The 6,477-nt window shown below is 46.0% G+C and overlaps 1 non-coding gene across 1 annotated transcript; it reads right to left on the minus strand.

Moving 5' to 3' along the window:
* Positions 1 to 260: 260 nt before the first annotated feature.
* On the minus strand, positions 261 to 446 carry LOC141420945 (U2 spliceosomal RNA). The gene has a single exon (XR_012445668.1). It is a non-coding gene; the product is annotated as a U2 spliceosomal RNA (small nuclear RNA).
* Positions 447 to 6,477: the final 6,031 nt, after the last annotated feature.

Genomic DNA, 6,477 nt, shown 5'->3' on the forward strand with positions numbered 1-6,477 from the left:
CTTTTTTAGCTTTTGGGGGCACCTCCATACTGATTTCCATAATGGTTGCACTAGTTTACATTCCCACCAATAGCATAGAAGGAATCCTTTTTCTCTGCATCCTCACCAGTATTTGTTATTGTTTGATTTCTTGATGATTGCCCAATCCAACTGGGGTAAAACAGAATCTCGGTGTAGTTTTGATTTGCATTTCTTTTATAGCTAAGGAAGTTGAGCATTTCTTCATGTATTTGTTAGCCACTTTTCAAGTAAGTCTCCCAGAGGGGTGCGCTGTCCTGGAGGTTCTGCAATACCACGTCAATGTATGGAGTGAATGGGCAAAGCTCCTATTCCATCTTACTATTCCAAAAATCCATTTAATACATTGTCCTCAGATGGAGGACATACCAGATATTAAACTGATAATCTTAGTCAACTTGATCTTAGTCAAAAGGCTGAGAAGTGATCTAATTAGTCATTTGCATTTCTTCTGATAACTATCTACTCAATTCATTTGCCCATTTATTAATTACATTATTTGTTCTTTTGCTATTTCATTTTTTAAAACTTTTTGTATATTTTGGATGTTAATCCCTTATCTGTTGACTAGCTAGCAAAGATTTTCTCCTATTCTGTGTGTTGTCTCTTGATTCTGGTAACTGCTCCTTTTGATGTAGAGAAACTTTTGATGCAGTTCCATTTATCAATTCTTGCTCTTATTCCCTAGATAACTGGAGTTCTATTCAGAAAATAACTACCCATGTCTATATCTTTCAGTTTTCCCTATTTCTTCCTATAGTAGTTTCAATGTTTCAGGTCTTACATTAAGATCTTTAATCCATTTGGATAGTTTGCGTTGATTTTTGGACAGAGTGAGAGAGAAAGGTCTAGTTTCAGTTTTCTGCATATAGATAGCCAATTTTCCCGCATCATTTGTTGAAGAAGTTATCTTTTCTTCAGTGTATGTCTTTGACTCCTTTGTTAAAGATCAGATGGCTATAATTGTATGGTTTTACTTCTGGGTCTTCTTTTCCATTTGTCTTCATGTCTGTTTTTGGGAACTGAACACTTTGAGAAGTCTTTTACAGGTCATTTATCCCATTCATTAGGGGCCATCATAGCAATAATTACCTCTTAAAACTGTCTGATTGCCATTAAGTTTCAACATCAGAATTTTGGAGGGAACACATTCTAACCATAGCATTCCCAAGTACTCTAGTTTTTATTTCTCCAGAAACAAAGTTTCTATTTCTTCATCACACAGCCTTCCAATGGGGCAATCAACCTTGATACAGCACTGTTGTCCAGTCTACAAATCCCATTGATTCAAGTTTCACCAAGTGGGCTGATAACATATTTTTTCCTTTGTGCCCAGGATCCCAGGCAATAACCAACACTGAATGGAGTTTTTACATGTCTTCAGTCTCCTATGGTCTGGAATGACAGGTTTCTTTTTTTTTTCTTTTCAGCACTGGGGTTTGAACTTGGCTTACACCTTAAGCTCCTCCACGAGCTCAAGATAGGGTCCATGAACTATTTGCCCAGACTGGCTTCGAACCATAATCCTACTGATCTCTGCCTTCGGAGTAGCTAGGATTACGGGTGTGAATCACTGGCACTCAGCCAACGACAGCTTTAGAACACAGAATGGCTTTCATATTGGCCAGATTCAGTCACACCTTCTGGCAGAAGTGTCCCAGAAATACTGTTGAGTTCTTCTCTGAGGACCATATCAGTAACATGTTTTTTGTTGTTTTGGTGGTACAAGGGTTTAAACTCAAGGCCTCATGCTTGCTAGGCAGATGCACTCTACCACTTGAGCTGTAGTGGGAAGGAGGGGAAGACATGGCAGGAAACAGAAACTTAAAAGAAACTGAACCTGAAAATAGTCACATAGCACTGAGGATGAAGTAGTCAATGAAAGTACAAGTAACCATATGGACTAAACTGTGCTTCTCACTTCTGTAACCTGCTTGCAAGGGTATATAAGGCAAGACCTCTTTGTTCTCAGGGCTCAGCTTTTGGATGTGAATCCACTGAGCCACTGCAGGCATGCTAATAAACACTGCTTCTTGAAAAGCCTTGGTGTCCCATTTCCCTGCTTGAATATCTCATAACATTTCTGGGGACTCAGTCCAGGATTTGCAGATGGTGTCTTTCACCTCCTTGTTACCAGGACTCAGCATCCCCTGCAAGCTGGGAGAGCCATCCCTGCCAGGCACCAGTGGACCTGTTGATCCAACAAAGGGAGTCGCTTCTCCAGGTGCACAGTGTCTGTCAGGGGCCGGGGAATCTTGGTTGCACAAAGGAACCCGGAGAAGGCTCAGAAACCAATTGGGAGCCCCACCCATCAGACTTGTAAGAATCTGGGTTCAAATAATAGGCCTGCCTTTGGGAGGCAGAAGGAGAGCCTGATCACCTCCCAGAAACACCCAAGTAGCACTGTCTGGGGTGAAACCAGGTCTATCAGGTAAAGGGGGTGAAGTGGAAGTGTGTGTGTGAGAATGTGAATCTGAGACATAGCCTGGCTATGAAGTGAGGACCTGTGCCGATGCTGTTCCTGGTCAGGCAATCATGTCTAGGTCACTGATGAGGGGCACATATTGTTCTTCTCTGTGTGTCAGAGAAGAGGACCCCTTACCTGTCCTCCAAAACCCCTACCCCTCTGTGTCTATCTTGATGTCTGGTAATGGGAGGAAATGGGTGGAAATCAGAATAAGGGTACCCTCTGGATTGTATACTTAAAAACTTTTAAAAGGGATTTAGTGGAGACTATGGAGTCAAGTTAACTCCTAATAAGCTTAGGACTTTTTGTGAATTAGATTGGCCCACTTTTGGTATAGGTGCCCCCATGAAGGGTTGATAAACAAAATTGTAGTCAATGAAGTTTATAGGGTAATTATAAGGAAGCCTAGGCATGTAGACATTGCTAGGTTCCCCTTCATTGATTGCTGGCAGGATGCAGTTCTCAGTTGGCCCACACAACTAAGACCTTGTCTGGAAGAAACCTGTGGAATCATGGTAGCTAGGGTGGACACAACATCCAAGTGTAGGGGAAATCAAAGGGGCCTGTACTGGCCAAGGAGTCACCACCCCATGTGCCACTCTACCCACTCCTGCTACTGGCACCCAGTTCTGCACCCTCACCTTCAACATTGAGTGGAGAAGCCCGAGGGACAGTCACACCTGTAAAATCTGACCCAGAAGCCTCTGGGGCCTCCTCTGACGTCCCTGAGTCCTATGGACCCCATTACTTCTCCAAGTCTGCCAGTTCTCACCCCACATCCCCCACTCAATCAGGGACATCCAACCAGTCTCCACAAGGACCCCTCCCCTCTTCAGACTCCCATCACCCTGCAGATGAGGGAGGTCCGAGGCCTGGTGTATTATGACCAGCATGGTCAGATACAAGGAGGATGATGGACATTCGTCTACCAGCCCTTTACCACCACAGACCTCCTAATCTGGCAACATTTCCTAACTGAAAATGTCATACTCCCTCATTCATGGAAAAACCTCAATCTCTGATTGATTTAATGCAGTCCATCATCCAAACTCATAAACCCACCTGGACAGACTGCTGACAGCTTCTCCAGACTCTATTCAATACTGAAGAGTGACACCATAGAACACTGGTGGCGCTAAAGTGGTTGGAAGATCAGGCCCCTGTAGGCACCTTAAATGCCCAAGCCTATGCTCAGGCTCAGTTCCCTGAGGAAGGCCCCCATGGGGACCCTAGTTATGACCGAGACTACCAGTGGCTTGAACGATATCGGGAGGCACCATTGGGAGGCAGGAAGGAAGGAGGGAGAAAGGCCATGAACATGAGCAAGACATCAGAAGTCCTCCAAGGACAAGACCAGAGTCCCAGCCAGTTTTATGAGCATTTGTGTGAGGCCTTCCACTTGTACACCCCTTTTGACCTGGAAGCCATTGAAAACCAGTGGATGATTAATGGCACTTTTGTTGGCTAGTCCCAAGAGGACATAAGGCAAAAATTGCAGAAACTGGAGGGATTTGCTGGAACAAATGCCAGTCAGCTCTTGGAGGTGGCCACAAAGGTTTTTGTCAATTGAAATAAGGAGGCAAAATGGGAGGCTGACAGGAAGATGAAAAAGAAAGTGGACCTCCTTACTGCAACCCTTGTTGAATGGTTGGGCAGGCACTGATGGGCTGGTCTGAGCAGAGGCAGGGGCAATCACTGCAGACTGCAACCAGTGCACCCAGGACACCCCTGCCCCAGGGAGGAACTAGGGCAAGATCAATGTGCCTATTGTCTCCAGGACAGGCACCAGAAGAATGAATATCCCCAATGGGCTAGGGACTCCCAGAAGGCCCCTCAGACCAGAGGCAGAGGCCAAGTTGTCCAGGGAAAGTATCAGCCCACCGGCATGGAAGCTCCTGGGAGGAAAACACTGTCAGACTGGCAGCCTTGGAGGGCCGTAAGGAGGAATAGGACAGACTGGGCTCCATTCTACTAGGCCCCTGGGAGTCTACGGTCCGAATGAGGATGGGGGGGGGCATCCCATTGACCTCATGGTGGACATGGGCACAGCACACTCAGTTGTGACCCAACCAGTGGGTCCCCTTTCACAAAAGCATACAACTATTATCGGGGCTATAGGGAATCCTTTAGTGTCTAAACAATGCAATCTTGGGAGCCAAGAAGTAACGAAGTAAAGCATGAATTCCTCTATCTCCCTGATTGCTCTATGACCCTGATGGGCAGGACTTATTGTGCAAACCAGGGCCACAGAAAACCTTTGATTCTGATGGCACAGCAGCCTTAAAACTGAGAGGTCCTGAGAGAAAGACTAACTCTCAAGGTCACACAAGAAGAGGAATGGTGGCTCTATGCCCCTGAGGAAGTCTTCCTGAGATTCCTGAGCATTGCCTTAAAATTCCAGGTGTATGGGCTGAAGATAACCCCCTAGGGCTGGCCCAAAACATGCCCCCAGTAGTGGTGGAGTTAAGGCAGTGGCCCCCATCAGCTAAACTCAGTACTTCATTCCCTGCAAGGCTCAGGTCAGAATTCAAAAACACCTTGACAGACTCCTAAAATATGGGATCCTTCAGCCATGCTAGTCATCCTGGAACAACCCCTTATTACCCATACAAAAAATGGGGACCAAGTATTTTAGGCCAGTTCAGTAACCCCAGGTGGTAAAATTCAGCAACTGTCACTCTTTACCCTGTGGTCTCAAATCCTCATACACTCTTGGGTCTTATCTGGGCTGAGGAAAGTTTTTTACTTGCCTAGATCTTAAGAATGCATTTTTTGCGCCGCCTGGACCCACAGAGCCAGCTTATTTTTGCTTTCCAGTGGAAAAGTGCCAATGCTGGGGAAAAGGAGCAGTTAGCTGAACTCTGTTGCCACAAGGTTTCAAAACCTCCCCCACGATCTTCAGAACTGACCTCAAAGCTTTCTTAGCTGACCAGCATGGCTGTATACTCCTCCAGTGTGTAGATGACCTCCTGCTGGCTGTACCAATTTGGGAGGACTGTATGGAAGGGACTCATCTCCTCTCTCTTTTATGGAAGGCAGGATTTCTCAGAAGGCGGCCCAGATCTGCCAAAACACTGTCAAATACCTTGGCATTCATCTGTCACAGGGGCCTCTCTATGAAGCCACAAAAGGGAGAGAATGAGAACCCTTGGTACGGGGAGAGGAACAAAGGAAAGCCTTTAGAGAAATTAAGAGGGCACTCACAAATGCCCTGCTCTAGGCCTGCCAGATGTGATTAAGCCCTTTTTCCTGCATGTCCATGAACAAAAGGGGACAGCTGTCAGGGTCCTGACCCAGCTACTAGGCTTCTGGCATCATCTGGTAGCTTACTTGTCAAAACAACTCAATACTGTTTCCTGAGGCTGGCTGCCTTGAATGCCCTGGCAGCCACCATTGTCCTAGTGCCAGAAGCAGACAAGCTTACCTTAAGGCAAGAACTCACTGTCCGGGTTCCCCACTCCATCCTGTCATGGAGCACAAGGGAAATTATTGGCTGACCAATTCTCAGATGGTTAAATACCAGAGTGTGCTATGTGAAAACCCACACATCCAGCTAGAGGTTATTAGGACTCTAAACCCAGCCATCCTATTGCTGGTTGACTCGGGCCCTCTGGAACATGATTGCTTAGAGGTTATGAAGTTTTCTCAAACCAGTCAGATCTAACTGATCAGCCTACTGGCCACCCAGACATGGAATATTTCACAGATGGCAGCAGCTTTGTCCAGGACAGCATGCACTTTACTGGGTATGTGGTGGTAACTCTGGAATCAGTTACTGAAGCCTGCCTGCTGACAGTTGGAACTTCTGCACAAAAGGCTGAACTTGTCGCCCTCACACAGGCACTCCAGCTCACTGTAGGAGTACAGGTAAACATCTACACTGACTCTAAATATGCCTTCACAACCATTCATGTCCATGGGAGGACTCATTAAATCAGGAGGTAGAAGTATTAAGTATATGCAAGAAATCCTCAAACTGCTAGATGCAACAT

Source organism: Castor canadensis, chromosome 2 (genome assembly GCF_047511655.1).
Source record: "Castor canadensis chromosome 2, mCasCan1.hap1v2, whole genome shotgun sequence".
Lineage (NCBI taxonomy): Eukaryota > Metazoa > Chordata > Mammalia > Rodentia > Castoridae > Castor > Castor canadensis.